Below are 16,895 nucleotides of genomic sequence, written 5' to 3' on the forward strand. Positions count from 1 at the left end.
GTAGAATATTTCAATACATGGATTCATATATACGGTTGTCCATATATATATATATATATATATATAGTTGTCCATCACCATTAAAATATATACCTTTATATGTCTTTACCCACTTGTCCATCACCATTGGGATACTACCAGCAAACTAGATGTGAAGGTCTATGTTGTCATAAAAAAATTCACCTCCTGCATACTTAGTTTTTCTCTGTGTTTAGCATAGCACATAAATCTTCAATTCCAGACTCTGGAAAATTCTATCATAAATATAAATACTCTGCCTAGGTACCATTTGACTCATCTGTCTTCACAAATAAGGGGCTCATTAAAAGTATAAACATTCCCTGAATGTTTGGTTTTAGCCTTCTCTCCAATAGTGATTTCTTTGTTCCTTATGGTAAACAAAGGAACATAAGTACCTGTATAAAGCAGATGTGAAGTCCAGCTGACGTCATGGTAAATGAGGAAGGTTGTGGAAGGTTGAGCCGTGCCACCCACACTCCACGACTTTTGGGAATTGGGGTATTCCCTACATACCATGGATTTTGATTTTCAAACTTATTTGGGTCATGGGGAGCTAAATCTACTGTTTACTGTTCAGTGATGAACAATAAATTAGACATTGCTAGAATGCTTTTGTCTTTAATCTCTGTAAAAAGCCTGGAATTAAAACGAAAGGATTGTATTATAAAATGCAGGGTACACCATCACCTAAAACCAGGATTTGGGAGAGGAAAAAACCTGAGGAAAATACTTCCATGTAAAAAATAAATAATTATGAAGCCACTATTACCCAGACGGCAAAACCAAAAAGCAAACAAAATTTAAAATAAAAACACAGGGGCGCCTGGGTGGCGCAGTCGGTTAAGCGTCCGACTTCAGCCAGGTCATGATCTCGCGGTCCGTGAGTTCGAGCCCCGCGTCAGGCTCTGGGCTGATGGCTCAGAGCCTGGAGCCTGTTTCTGATTCTGTGTCTCCCTCTCTCTCTGCCCCTCCCCTGTTCATGCTCTGCCTCTCTCTGTCCCAAAAATAAATAAACGTTGAAAAAAAAAATTAAAAAAAAAAAAAAACACACAGCAACCAAACTACAGAACAACATCTCTCAAAGAATTCAATGCAGGGGCGCCTGGGTGGCTCAGTTGGTTGGGCGGCTCAGGGCATGATCTCACACAGTTGGTGAGTTCGAGCCCCGCGTCGGGCTCTGTGCTCACAGCCCCGGAGCCTGTTTCAGATTCTGTGTCTCACATGCTCTCTGCCCCTCCCCACCTCGCGTTCTCTTACTCCTTCAAAAAATAAATACACATTAAAAAACATTGTTTTTAAATGATCTAACGCTGAATGCTTTCCCTTTAAGACTGGAAACGAAGGAAGAACATTCACTCTATGATTGTTCAACATATGGCTGGAAGCTCTTCCCAGTGCCATACAGCAAAGAGAAATAAGAGGCATCTAGATTGGAAAGGAAGTAATAAAACTCTTGTCACTGTAGAAAATTCCAAAAAGGAATCTATCACAAGTTAAAAAAAAAAAAAAAAAAAAAAAAAAAAAAAAAGCTCTCCTACCACTAATAAGTGAATTTGGCAAGGCCACAGGAGCAAGCATCCACAAATACCTACCACTTTTAGTACTAAGAGTTCTAAATAGGGGCACCTGGGTGGCGCAGTCAGTTGAGCGTCCGACTTCAGCCAGGTCACGATCTCGCGGTCCCTGAGTTCGAGCCCCACGTCAGGCTCTGGGCTGATGGCTCAGAGCCTGGAGCCTGTTTCTGATTCTGTGTCTCCCTCTCTCTCTGCCCATCCCCCGTTCATGCTCTGTCTCTCTCTGTCCCAAAAATAAATAAAAAAAAAAGTTGAAAAAAAAATCAATGAGTTCAAAATTATGAATAAAGGAGGAATATAAATTTAAACACAAGTGCCTGGACTTGTAACTTATCAGAGGGGAGTAGATGGCATTTTACGTGCTTCTCAACAAAGCCGTAACAATTTCAAGCACAACAGATTACATACATGCAAACGAAAAATAATCAGGACAACATCTAATGCAGTTACTTAGCTGGTTTCCACCACACATGGAGTGGTCACACAGGCTGGCAGAACACTTATAAGACACCATATATGATTCCAGATTTCACCTCTCTGAGCCTCAGTCTCCGCACCTGAAATAAAGACTTGAGAGGCGCCTCGGTGGCTCAGTCAGTTAAGAGTCCAACTCTTGATTCGGCTTAGGTCTTGAACTCATGGTCCCTGAGATACAGCCCCGAGTCAGACTCTGCCCTGACAGGGCAGACCTTGCTTGGAATTCTCTCTCTCTCTCTCTCCCTCTGTCTCTGCCCCTACCCACTTGCTCCTCCTCTCTCTTTCTCTCAAAATAAATAAATAAATTTAAAAACATAAAAAAATTAAATAAAATAAGGACTTGGGTCTAGGACAGCATCCTTCAACCTAATGTGAAGTAGACACATTAAGTCACATATTTTAAATTTTCTAGGAGCCACCTTGAAAGCAGCAAAAAGAAGTGAAATAAATTTTATGTTTGATTAACCCATGATATCCAAAATATTATCCTTTTCAATGTATAATAATGTTAAAAATCAGCATCTTTCGATTTTTTTTTCTAGTAAGTCTTCAAAATGCATATCTTCCACTAACGCCACACTCAATTCAGCTGAATTTCCAATGCTCAAGGGTCACATGAGGCTTGTATGTACCATAGTGGACAGCCAGGTCTATGTGACTTCTGAGACTCCCTTTCTCACTCTAAAATTTAAAAATTCTAAATATATACAGAGGAGTCTAAGTTGCAATAATCACCTACTCCCCTCCTCCAGATCACCCTCCTGTCTCAACTACAAGCGTTACCTTTAAAGCACTCAAAACCATCAAGGCTTTTGTCAAGGAGTCATTCCAATACCAAAGACCATGGGTACCACCTAGTGTGGAACACAATATCTCTGACACTTTTGTTGACATAAGTTGTCCTTTGTGGGTTGCCAGGTGCTCTGGTGAAAAAGGGAGAGGAACAAAGGTGGGAGCAGGGCTGCTAAAAGGAGCACAGGAGTTTCCTACCAGCTGGACACTTTGTCTCCTTGACCCTGGGTCCTCCTGGCAGGTGGGCATATTCTCGTCTCTCTTACGTTGAACCAAAAGACTGCAAGAGAGGGCTCCAGTTGTGCGTCCGCTTCCCCAGGTTGGCGGTGACAGCGGCAGCCTCTATCTGTGCCTAAGGCTCTCAAGCTGCAGCTTCGAGGTTTCCAGCAATCGAAGAACTTGAGTAAACAGACTCTTATCTTCCCTGGAGTCTCTGTGCTGACTGGAAGGATCATTTAGACACCAACACATCTCCCATATATGCTCTTGGTCTCTTAACAAACCCTGGCCCACAGCCAAGGTTAGGAGCCTTTGGTTCTTATTGATTCACAACATGCCTTCGTGAGGCATCCAGTGGCTTTCCTTTATGCACCCCACTTTCTTCCTTTGTGAAAGAAAAGCACTATGTACAAATCACTGCTATCTATCAAACACCCACTGTGTGCCAGTATGAGTGATGTGCTTTATAAATGGTATCTCACTTGCTTCTCACAACAACCCCGTGGGTTAGGTATCGTTATTTTTACGTTACATAAAAGAGAACTGAGATATCCAGAAGTTACGGTAACTGCCCGATCTCTCCCAGAGAAGAGTAGAGGCAGAATTCACATTCTGATCTGTGTGAGGACAGACTCCAAAACGTTATGAAAGAGCGCACTAAGACCTGGTGAGACAGTAAGGTAGTGTCCTCAGAACTGGGATCTCTGATGGTGTTCCCATAAGTGCAAACAAATCAAAACCATCCTTTGCAGCAGCAGGCCCTGCCTTGGACGTCAGCTAGCCAAGAGCATCGCTGTTGGACTTGAAGGAAATATTCCATTCTACCTTTGCGATGTGAGGCGACAGGAGTCCCTTCTACACTCAACACCTCCAGGAAGACTTCTGTCTTTTTACTACGATCCCTTGGGCTAGAAGATGGCAGTGGGACTCAGTGGGATATGATCCTTGCACGCTTTCAGGATTTAGTTCGTATCTCTCTCTTGAGCCAGTTTGGAATTGCCAAAGCCGGGGCTAGGCCCCCTTGATCCCGTGGGGAAGTATGCAAAGAAGTTGTGAGTTTGTTCCTTGATTACATGGGTTCTCACATTGCCAGAATGGAATAAAGGGCTTTTCTATAGAAGTAAATCTCCCTTTAGGAAAATGCGATTGGACACCAACCGAGGGCCAGCTTCTACCTCTGAACAGACACGCCGATATGGTTTGGCACAATGTGGTGTCCCATGAGGGTAGCTGCTTCCCTCATGCAGCCCCATGCCTTCTTAAACTCCTTGGAAGAACTTCATAAAGCAGTTCTTAAGGACACTGCTGTGAACTGCCTTGATAGCTAAAACTGGAACAGTCCAGCTACCACTGGGAGACCTGAGTATTTCTCTAGCAAAAATAAGAGATAACCGGGCCCCACAGGAGCAGGCCCTGCGAAGTCACTTCCTTCAGGAAGCAGAGGTAACATGGATGACCACTAAGTGCCACTATTAAGAGGCCCCAGGGAGACAATGGGGGCCCCTGACCCAGGAGACGCTGCCACAAGCAAGATGTGGCAGAGGGGGACCATATACCGAGCATCATGGACAAAAGATGCCATTTTGAAGAATGTTGCCTTTTCTGGGTCAATAGGCAGTCATTCCCCGTTGTCTGCCGCTTAATCGTTATTCGGTTGCCTTTATTTTCTCAGAAAATTGGAAAATGATTGTCTTCGCAGGACACCAGGCCATAATGGACGTTTAGCAATTTGGGTTTGTGGTTAGTTTTGACACAAAAATTCAAATCCTAGACCTACAAGTGGCCAGGTTAGATCCAAAGAAAAGAAATATGCTGCAATATATCATTGTAGGATTATTATTTGTCGATTTATATTTGAAATAGCCTATTCATTTTTATTAGCATTTCACTATGAAAAGTAGTTCTTTTAAGTTTTCACTGCAAAATATGGCCTTTCCATAAAAAAAATAATAATTCATTATCAGGAGAGAAGTCTTCTAGAAATAGCCAACATCTAATAACAAAAGGTCTGATAAATGCCCACTCAAATCATTAAGTTGTCCTTATGTGTATTTTAACTCACTGTTTTCAATGTTATTGCCCAGATAGATATGATATAAATTTCCTATACAAATGCCAAGCCGCACATTTATGTATTGTTGTAGGAGAAATTTCTTGGTGATTTGGCATGTATCTACAATACTGACTCCTGAATTCTCACTAAATTATGGTGGATCACTGGTTTCAGAGGCAGTGTGAAACAATGGGAAAGAACACAGTTTTGAAGTGAAGCCCATTGTGGGAGTACAACTCTGCCATTTACCACTTTTCTCATTTCTTTCACCCTATTTCAATCCACCATCTTTTTTTTTTTTTTTTTTTTTTGGTGGCTGCGGGGTGGGGGTGGGGGAACTAGATCACTACAGTAACATTCAAATTGATCTCTCTGCTTCCACGTTGCTACTTATCCTTTATAATCCGTCATCTACAACTGCTCTAGGGTTATATTTCTGAAACTGATACAAGGTTATGTATATATAACCACCAGGCTTAAAGCTCTCTGATGACTTCCAATTACACTTTGAATAATAAAATTCAACGGTGCTTCCCATGGTGCTACATGATCCATCCTCCACTGAGTTCTCAGCTTATCCCATAACAATCACCTCCTTGTTTCTACGTCCCATCAACATTGAGCAGCCAGAAGTTCCTCAAACACAACAGGTTCATTCCAACCGCAGTCCTTACACTCTGTCTTCATTCTTCCCATAATACTCCCCTTGATGTTATACAGCTGCCTTGGACTCATCCTTCAGGCCACTCTTCTGAGATTTCTGTAAGCTACTCCCCTCAACTCAGGAACTCTGCATTCTATGTGCCCTAGTCTCTTCTCGTCAGGCATCACCATGTGAAAATAAATTGTCACTTGATTACTGTCTAACTTTCTCCACCAGAAAATAAGCTCCAGAGGAGCAAGCATTGTGTCTGTACCTTCTACTTCTCTATCAACATGTCTACACAGTGTTTGGCACTTAGGGCGGGACATGTGAATATTTCAGAATAGCGTCATTTTCAGAATGGACGATTTTCAGAATAAACGATTTTCCAACCCAGCAAAAAAAATGCATCGTTACGATCAGCCTTGATCGTGGTGTCTTTTTAATTTATTTTACAAGCATTCAGTGTATGTCTACAGCACACCTGGGTAATTGCACACTTTTGAGAGGCTGTATGACTCTCGTGTAGTCATATCAAATGGCACTTCTCTGCTGTTATTTCCCTTGACCCCTCAAAGTTCTCAACATAATTGGCTACCCCATTCTCTTGGGTTCTCTGACACTGCATGCTAGTAATTTTCTTCCTAAGTCACTGCCTGCATTTCTCAGTCTCCTTTGCTGGCTCGTCTTCCTCAATGTATATTCTCTGGATGTAGACCAGGCATGAGCATAAGGATCTCTTATTTCCAGCTGTGCACTCTCTCTGAGTGACTTTCCCAGTCCTGTAGTATTAGAAACCAATCACTGCTATGACTTTTTATCTACAACTCAGACATGACCTCTCCTGAGAAATCTAGATTGTGTATCCAAGGGCCAATTTGACATCTATATCTGAGGTTTACATATGAATCAGAAACTTAACATTTCCAAGATTGATCTCTTACTTTTCTCCCTGATATGTTTCCCCACCCCTAGTCTTCTACACTTCACTAAATGTATCCCAAACCACCCAGGTGTTCAAGACAAAACTTTAGGAGCTGCTCTTCATTCTTCTTGTCTTCATCCCTCGCATCAAATCCATCAGGAATGCCTATTGAATCTGTCTCCAAAAATTACCCCCAATCTCTCCACTTCTCTTTACCATCACTATCATCATCTTTTACTGGTCTCGGTATTTCAAGTCTTTCCTATTCCTGTTTGGACAAATTATTCTCAACTCCTAAGCGTGATCTTTTAAGAACACAAATTAGAACATCTCATTTCACTTCTCAAGAAACTCCTTTGGTTACCCATTACAGAGGGTGGGGGGCGGAAAACAAATACTTATCATGGATTATGAGGGCTCCTGGCCTCTACTTTTTTGACTACATGTTTCTACTGACTACATAATTTACTTGGCCTAAGACACTGGACTTCCTTCTCATGTCAAACTTTTTTGTTATCTTTGGTCCAGTTATGTACTCTGCTGGAAAGCTCCTCCTCCTTTTCCTTCCATCATTGAGATCACAGCTTATATCACTCCTTTATAGAAGCTTCTCCTAGCTGTCCATCGGAAGTTACATGCAGATTGTCTAGGACATCTCTGTATGTTAATTTTATTAATAGTGCTTATCAGTAACTAATACACACACACACACACACACACACACACACACACATACATACATTTTATTTTACTACTCTATTTTGTATCTCTTTCCTGTATAAGAAAATAATTTCATGAAAGCTCAAACTTAATCTTTCTCATCACTGCCTCTCCAGCCCTAAAATAGTAAGTGGTACATCATAGGATTCTAATTCATATTCTTTTAGCTGGTAACATAAGATGACTGTCTATGACCTTTGGCCCAGAAAACAAGTCAAATATTGAAAAGGTGCCTTAAGTAGTTCATTCTCTGGTCTGTTAAGGAGACTTCAGTCTTCAAGCTAATGATCTATTTTTAGTATTCAAAAATCAATTCAAAGAGTCAGTTCTCTGGAAGGCCTTCCTCTGAGATATAAATGTCTTTGGGTGAAGCATTATTAAACCAAAAACACCTTCATGTGCATTTCTATATCAGTTAAGTAATCCAATTTCTTAGCAAGATCTTAAAGGATTGACTTCCTAGATGGTTTAATATTTTTTTTGTAGTTTTAAGTTTTTATTTAAATCCCAGTTAACATACAGTGTAATATTAGTTTCAGGAACAGAATTTAGTGATATATCACTTCCATACAACACTCATTGCTCATCACAAGTGCCCCCCTTAATACCCATCACCCATTTGGGGCACCTGGATGGCTTTGTTGGTTAAGCATCCAACTTTAGCTCAAGTCATGATCTCACGGTTTATGGGTTTGAGCCCCGCATCAGGCTCTGTGCTGACAGCTCAGAACCCGGAGCCTGCTTCAGATTCTGTGTCTCCCTTTCTCTCTGCCCCGCCCATGCTCTGTCTCTCTCTGTCTCTCAAAAATAAATAAATAAAAAGTAAAAAAAAAAATACCCATCACTCATTTAACCCATTCCCCCTCCCACATCCCCTCTAGCAACTCTCAGTTTGTTCTCTATAGTTAGGAGTCTGTTTTATGGTTTGCCTCTCTTTTTTTCCCCTCTATGTCCTTCTCTTTCATTCCTTAAATTCCACATATGAGTGAAGGAGGCTGTTTAATTTTGATCAAAGAAGAGGGAAGTGAATGATCAAGAGTGTGGAAATTGTTAGGGAACTAACCAGAAAGATGACTCCTGGGGTCCTTGAGTCACCATGTATAGGATTCTGAGTGTGAGTCAATAGAAATAGAGAACGTTTTTGTTTTCATTATTTTGTATATGACCTCACCTGACCATCATTCCTTCATCTTTGACAATGACCTACAAAGTCATATGTGATCTCCACACATGCCTACATTCCCTGGGAATACTTCCTATTCCTCTCCCCAATCCAAAAGCCCAAAGTTCCCCATTATCCCTAATCATTGCTGGCATGCTCTCTCTTCTGGGCCTCGGTACTTGTTCCCTCTGGCTGGAAAGCTATTCTGAGTGTCCTAAGGCTTACTCCCTAACGTCCTACCTCAGTGAGGCAAGCCTTCACCACTCCATTTAAAATTATAACTCCAGCCCCCGCCTCAGGTACTCATTGCCACTGCAGCACTGCCTCTCCCTCTTATTACTTCTTTCATTTTTGCCTTACCATTGTCTTCATCTGATATGCTGTATATTTTGTCTGTTGTCTTGCTCTCTCCATTAGAATGTAAGTTTCAGAAATTTTGCCTGATTTTATTAGATCTGTTTTTCCAGTGCCCGAAAGAATGCTTGGTACATAGTAGATGCTCAGTACACATTTGCTCAATGAACACTCACTGAATACTTAACTATCAGCTCTCTAACAGACGGGGACAATCAGACATTTCCATGAATCATATACAGGTGACAAAGGGAAAACCATAGTGGAGCTATTTTTTTTTTCTCTAAAAAGCTAAATTGGATAGATTAATTACTAAGAACACAAGAAAAAGTAGTTCTCCAGTGGTGGGGGCATCTTCTGCAAGGGATACTTGGTGATGTCTAAAGACATTTTTGGTTGTCACAGTAGGAGTTGCTGCTAGCATCTGGGCAGTGGGTAGAGGCCAGGAGCACAGTGAAGCATCCTACAGTGCACAGGACAGCCCCTAGAGCAAAACTGAGACTAGACGAAACCCAGGCTAAGATGTCAGTCATGCAGAGTTCGACGAATCTTGTACTACTAGAAAAATGTTAAGTCTTTTCTTGTCCTAGGTACTGAGGTTTTACAATACTTGAAAGAAAGATTCATTATGGCACAAATTTTATAGTCATTTCCCTTGAATTGTTAGGGTTTTTTAAAGATAATGTAACATGTTTTGCCAGTGGAAGGATGAGGAAAAGTGGTTTACTTAAACTGTTCAATGAGGCTAGAATTCCTTTTACATTAAAAAAAAATCTTTTTATTACTTTTAAAATAGCACAAAATAGGACTTTAAGAGTGAGAAGATATGTTGATTTTATGCAAATCTTGAGGCTTTAAGATATATGATCAGCATGAATTATGTTGCCAAGAGTTTTTTATCTAGACGCTCTACATAGTTTATTGATAAATATGCTATAAATATATCAGAGAAGCCTTATAAATTAAGAAGCACTAAAATAAAAATATATTCCTACTGCAATCTCAATTCTACAGTTGAAATACAGTAATTTGACACAAGTGCTAAGACTTAAAAAATAGTTCTCAAGCTGACTTGCGAAAATATTCTCTTATATCATAAAGAAATGACATAACACTTTACTTTGTATAAAGCATTCATCAGCTGAGAAACATTTTGACAAATGTAAAAGTAAAGTAAAGTTTCCAAAATGACTTCCATATTTATGCAATCATTCCTTCATTCACTTTAACTTCCAGACCACATTTATTTAGTGAGCTTATGTGAAGAAAATATGAGCTGTTCTCTCTGGTATAATCTATTAATAGAAATAAGATGAACATACAGAGAACCAAAATACAAAATGGAAATGATAAAAGGCAAAAGAGAATTAGGTTAGCAAGGGTTAGCAGGAGAGAAGTCTGCACAGGGCTAAGCTTTGGGGAGTGAACAGAGTTTCCACAGGAGAGGACCTTCCTGGAAGGAGTCCTGGAAGGAGTAACAGTGATCAAAGCCTCAGTGAAGGTGCTTAAGGTATGGGGATGGTTCAGTACCTGACTATTTGCATTTCTTTTGAGTGCAACATAAATGAAAAGGTGTTTTAGGAGAGAGAATTGATTATTTAAATTAAATAGGGTCAAATTCTTAAAAACTTTAAATGTCAAGCTGTTGGCATGGAGATCATGATAGAAGTACTGACCTGGTAAGAGGTGTTTAAAGAAAATCCTTCAAGAAGAAATATATAGTGGGATTTAAGAAACACAACAGATGAGCATAGGGGAAGAAAAGAACAAAAAATAAGATTAAAACAGAGAGGGAGGCAAACTATAAGAGGCTCTTAAATACAGAGAACAAACTGGGGGTTGCTGGAGGGGAGGTGGATGGGGAGATGGGCTAAATGGGTGATTGGTATTAAGGAGGGCCCTTGTTGGGATGAGCACTGGGTGTTATACATAAGTGATGAATCATTGGGTTCTACTCCTGAAACCAATATTACAGTGTATGTTAACTAGCTTGAATTTAAACAAAGAGGAAGAAGGAGGAGGAGGAGAAAGGGAAGAAGAGGAAGTAGGGGAAGGGAGAGAAGAAGGAGGAGGAGGAGGAATGGGGAGGAGGGGGAGGAGGAAGAGGAGAAGGGGAGGGGGAGGAGAAGAAGAAATGCATAGATGAGATGAAGAAAAATTGGGAGTCCCTCGAAAAAGCTTGGAAAAAAGGCAACCAAGGTCGGAACTAGGATGCTGACAATGGGAATGGAGAGGTGGGAATAGACGTATATATCTTTGTGAAAGAAGAAACAGTTGAATTTGAGACAACTCTTCTGAGAAGATCAGGAGTTAGGGAGACAGGTCAAAAGATGGCCCTGGTATGTAACATCTAAGTAAGTACCTTTAAGAGAAACCAGGATACTAGGAATCCGTGCAGATTTGGGGAAACAGAAAATATGTTGATTTTTAACATGTTGAATTTAAAGACAGGACATTTCATCCAAATGAATATGTCAAGATTGATGCTTCAATTAAGACCTGCAGTTCAGAAGAGAGGCCAGCCAACACTAAAGATGTTGTTTTGGAAAGTGTTCTAGTTGCTAAGATTGCTGAAGCCACAGGATGGGTTAGTATGCCTGACCTGCATTAGGTGCTGTGCAAATGGTTTCCTTAGTTAAGTTCACAGCTCAGTAAGTTACTTATTAGATCCTTGCTTTGCAGAAGAGAACATTTTTCCCAGGGACATTGATTAATGTGCTTGGTCACAAATGCATGATCGCACAGCTGGTAAGAGGCAGAACCAGGATTCTAGCTAAGGTCAGCCTGACTCTCGTGTTTCCACTGTGCTATATGGTTAAAGGAGGAGCAAAAGCAAACAGGCTGACGTGTGATCCTGGAAGATGCCAATATATGGGAAGAAGATGCTGTTCACATTTATTAATTTGTTTCCCTTCTGTCTCATTGCATTTGTAACCAAGCCGCATGGCACAAGGAATATCCCTGTAATGTCTCAGAAAATCATCTGTAGTGGGTCTTTATGATGGACATAAATTCATTTTTTCATTGATCCTAAAATAAGCTAAGGGTTTGTACAAACGAATAGTTATAAAAAGTAGGCATTTTATTATTGGCATCTTCTGAATTAGCTCGTATTGATAGGCTAAGTCAAACTTTGCTTTCAGGGTATGCTCTATTAAAATAATAAATTTCATTTTGGGATACTCCTTGGCTTGCATACAAACATTATTATTTGGTAGTTATTGTATAACATGTACTTCTTCCCGTCTTACACTGGTGATTTCTACCTTGGAATGAGCTGAGGATATGACTGATGAGTTTACAGAAAATAAGAACAGTGCTTCTAATTCCTAATGAACAGGATTTATGTGCCCAGTAAATCGTGGGATCGAAGAGCCATCAGAGTCCAGATAGAGCAAGAACATAAGATGTTAGAAGCACAAAGTAGGGACTCAAAAATTACTCTCATCAATAACCTTCTAGTGCCTGTGACCATGTTATCCATTCCCAGTCTTAGTTAGTGTGTTATTGTGTAGTTATTGTTGTGGTTGTTATTGTTGCTTTGACTAGACGTAGTCAGGAAAGAGGATGCCAGAGATTGGGTCCAGGGTGTGTTTGTGATTAGAATATTAAACCCATAGCGGCATTATCTTTAATCTTGAACACCTTAAAAGAAGTCAACACACATGGCTACACACCTTGTAGGATTTAAAAACCTACAATCTATTTAAGTTGTATCCCTAAAGAAAAATCTTACATCTGATGAAGTATGTTTATATCTACAAGAATTAACCAGCCTTACTCAAGATCCACATAAATATTCAACTCTATGACAAATGGAAGATTATTTTGATTGTGAAAGAGATTATTTAAATATTTGACATAGTTTTTGAGCATTTTCTATTGGTAAAAGTTAATGAAATGAGGAAAATATTGTGATCCTTCTAAAGGTCAGTGATTGAAAGAAAACCAAAAATAAAAGTACACAAAAATAAAAAGCTTCCACACAATGAAGGAAACCAGCAACAAAATGAAAAGCCAACCTCCTGAATGGGAGAAGATACTCGCAAATGACATATCCAACAAGGGTTAATACCAAAATGTATAAAGAACTGATACAACTCAATAACAACACACACACACACACACACACACACACACACACACACACACAATCTGATTTTGAAATGGTACAGGAACTGAATGGACATTTTTCCAAAGAAGACACACAGATGGCCAATAGACACATGAAAAAATACTCAACATCAGTAATCATTAGGACAATGCAAATCAAAATCACAATAAGATATCACTTTACACCAGTCAGAAAGGCTAGCATCAAAAAAGCAAGAAATAACAAGTGTTATTCTTGCTATTCTCTGTTCTCACAGGGAACCATTGTTGGTGTGAATGCAAACTGATGCAACCAGTATGGAAAAGAGTATGGAGGCTCCTCAAAAAATTAAAAGTAGAACTACCATATGATCCAGCAATTCCACTACTGGTATTTACCCAAAGAAAACAAAACCACTAATTCAAAAAAAAAGACATGTACCCCTATGTTTATCAAAGCATTGTTTACAATAGCCAAGATATGGAAGCAACCGAAGTATCCATCAATCGATGAATGGATAAAGTAGATACACACACACACACACACACACACACACACACACACACACACTCACAAGGGGCTATTACTCAGCCATAAAGAGAAGTAGGATCTTGCCTTTGCAACAACATGGATAGGCCTAGAAGATATTATGCTAAGTGAAATAAGTCAGACAGAGACAGACAAATACCATATGATTTCACTTATATGTGTAATCTAAAAGATAAAACAAACAAATAAATCCATACAGAGAACTGGTGGTTGCTAGAAGGGAAGGAGTTTGGGGATGGACAACATGGGTGAAGGGGAGTGGGAGGAACAAGTTTCCAGTTATGGATGAATAAGGTATGAGCATGAAAGGCACAGCGTAAGGAATATAGTCAATGGTATTATAATAGCATTACATACTGACAGAAGGTAGCTACACCTGTGATAAGCATAGCATAGCCTCTAGAGGAGTGGAATCATTACATTGTACAACCTTTAATGTAACATTGTGCGTCAACTAAACTTTAATAAAAAAAGAACCAAAAAAGAGCAGGCATAATCTTCATGGGCATACAATAGTTTAGAATTTATACAGATTTCTGCACACTAAAAATGCTTCTGTTGGGGTCTGCCATTGTCTCATTCCACTCAAGTATATTGGTTAATAGACAGCATCTCCAATAACCAGGGCAACCTGCTGTTTGGTTCCCTATTTCTCCCTTACAGGCACTAGAGGGCACTACAAGGCATGGAGACCAGAGGAGCAAGCCCCTCCTCCACATTCGCCACCTTTGTGATAGCTTCTGTCATAATTAACACCTGCAGAACACTGGGGGAGCTTTCTCAACATGGCCTTGAAATGCACAAGGTTTTTACAGCCTCCTTGTTACTCGCCTTGAATGTAACGCACAGTGTCTCATTAGAGGTAGGTTGAGAAATTGAAGTCAGGGGATTAAGTAAGGAGAAGTGAGCAAAAACCACATGGACACGTAGTCTTTGGTCAAGGAAAACATTACCAAAAATACACAGCCTATTCTTAACGGTCTTTCTCCTTCCTTTCATTACCCTATGCCTATCTTCTTTACAATGACACATAAAAACTAAACTTGATGCTTTGAGGAAGCAACTTGAACTAAACATAAACTTGATGCTTTAAGGAAGAATGGGCACATGAAACACAGGATTTTAATATGACAAATGAGGCAACAATGACTTTAAAACAGAGGATTTCGTATTTAGGAGCTTTTCCCATATTGATAGATGCTTGACTGATTTTATCTCATCATCAACCTTGGAAGCTATTAACAAAGGAGATTGCCATTTACCATCTGTGATGTCCTGGCAATAACTTAATATTGTTCTGAAGGTTTAATCCAAATTGATTTAATTCTGCAAACATTTATTAATCTCATAAATGTTTGGCACCATACTAGGGGCTAGTGGATACCAAGATAAACAATACAAAGTTTTTTCTTTTTACTTCAAAGGACTAAAATCTTAAAAAATGGTAAGACAGGCATATTCGAAAGTATTATACAGAGTAGAACATAAGAAATTTTATAAACAAAATGCTCATTCATTCATTCATTCATTCACTTATCCAATAACTGTTGTAAAAACACTGGTTAAAACAACAGATGTGGGCTCTGTTCTATCCTCATGGAGTTGTCAGTCAGTTGGGGAAAAGACAATAGACTAATGTGATAAAGAACCCTTTGCCATACAAGGAGGTTCTAAAACTCTGTTTTAAAAAGGTGGGAAAAGAAAAATTTTCATAGGAGCTGTCAATTATGGAAGCAACACATTCTAATGAAAAGGGAAAGCATTCTAGGTACACTAAGCAGCTAATGTGATAATCCTAAAAGAGGAAAGAGCTTGGCATATTAAAGGAACCCAAAGAAGACCAGCAGGCTGGAATATAATAAATGGTATGCAGAGAACCGGGTTGTATGGATCCTGGCAGAGGACAGCAGGGGCTGAAAAACAGAGCACATCTCGCCACAGGGAACTGAAAGGTTTCATAAAGAAGGTTCCCATTTGAGAAAGATGAATATGATTTTGATAAGCACGAGAGTGGATGGCAGGACTTCTGAATAAAAGCAATGCTATGAGCTCTGTGCCTGTTTTGGACCCTAACAGGTGGAGGATAGAGCTCTGGCAGTTGAGTAGTAGGCTACAGACTCAGGTTGGAAGGCATTACAGAGGATGCAGAAAAATTAATGGTTCATTAGGGAATGAGGGTCTCACAGACAGTATTATTGCCAAGGAGTGATACTGTGTAGTTCTGGTTCAGGAAGTCTAATTTGGCCCCAGCATGTGTTATATACTGGAAGAGATGGAAAGAGAACTTAGAGTGAGTCCCTATAAAACTCTACACTGATAGTCAATGAACAGGGCATCAGGTCTTACAGAGGGAGTAAGAAAAGTGTACTGCTGAGGCAAGTATGGAAATCTAATTGGCTGTGAGGATCAAGATAGAAAGAAAAGTCCAAGAAAACTCGAGTTTAATCTTGGATGACTGAGAGAATATGAATGCTCCTACTATTCGTTATGGCTAGATGGCATGATGGTGAATTTTATGTGTGAGAGAGAGTAAGAGGAGGAGAAAGAGAGAGAAGAAGATGGAATCGAGACCCGAATAAACCAAGGAACTTGGAAGGATCACGGCAATACTATTAGGGATGGTCATACAGCTCTTGAAGCCATTATCCAGTATCCAGATTTCACTGACGGAAAAATGGAAGCTCAGCTAAAGAGCAAAAATGGAGGATAAGATGGGATACTGTTTTTGAAGAGATTTGATTTGAGGTAATAGAAGGATAATCAGCCATTACAACGCAGAGTAAGAGCTTCAGGAGGGCCAAACCCAGAAATACAAATTTAGGAGTATTCTGCATAGAATGGTTGAAGTGTTGAGAGACAACGTGTGGAAGAAACACAAGATGACAGGAGGGATGAAGAAAAGGAGAAAGGAGAGAAATGAAGAAGGAATGAAGGAGAGAAAGGAAGAATAACAAAAAGGAAAACAAGATTGAAGAGCAGAGGGCTAAGAATTACACCTTTAGAAATCCCTAACTTTATGAGGAATTTTTTTTTAATGATTTATTTTTTGGAGCAAGAAGGAGAAAATAGGAAGGCAAAATGAAAAAGAGGCAGCAGGGGTGCCTGGGTGGCTCAATTGGTTGAGTGTCCAGCTTTGCTCAGGTCATGATCTCGCAGTTCATGAGTTCGAGCCCCATGCTGGGCTCTGTGCTGACAGCTCGGAGCCTGGAGCCCACTTCAGATTCTGTGTCTCCCCTTCTCTCTGCCCCTCTCATGCTCATGCTCCGTCTCTCTCTGTCTGTCGATAATAAGTAAACATTCAAAAAGATTTTAA

The 16,895-nt window shown here is 39.9% G+C and overlaps 1 protein-coding gene and 1 long non-coding RNA gene across 6 annotated transcripts in view; one reads left to right on the forward strand and one right to left on the reverse strand.

The window, feature by feature from the left end:
* GRIK1 (glutamate ionotropic receptor kainate type subunit 1) overlaps positions 1–16,895 on the forward strand; it is a 372,065-nt gene that overhangs the window by 70,538 nt on the left and 284,632 nt on the right. The gene's annotated exons all lie outside the window — the stretch shown is intronic.
* On the reverse strand, positions 13,724–16,682 carry LOC123379880. The gene is made up of 2 exons (XR_006584850.1): positions 14,658–16,682; positions 13,724–14,619 (listed from the first exon to the last, which is right to left on the reverse strand). It is a non-coding gene; the product is annotated as an uncharacterized LOC123379880 (long non-coding RNA).

Source organism: Felis catus, chromosome C2 (genome assembly GCF_018350175.1).
Source record: "Felis catus isolate Fca126 chromosome C2, F.catus_Fca126_mat1.0, whole genome shotgun sequence".
Lineage (NCBI taxonomy): Eukaryota > Metazoa > Chordata > Mammalia > Carnivora > Felidae > Felis > Felis catus.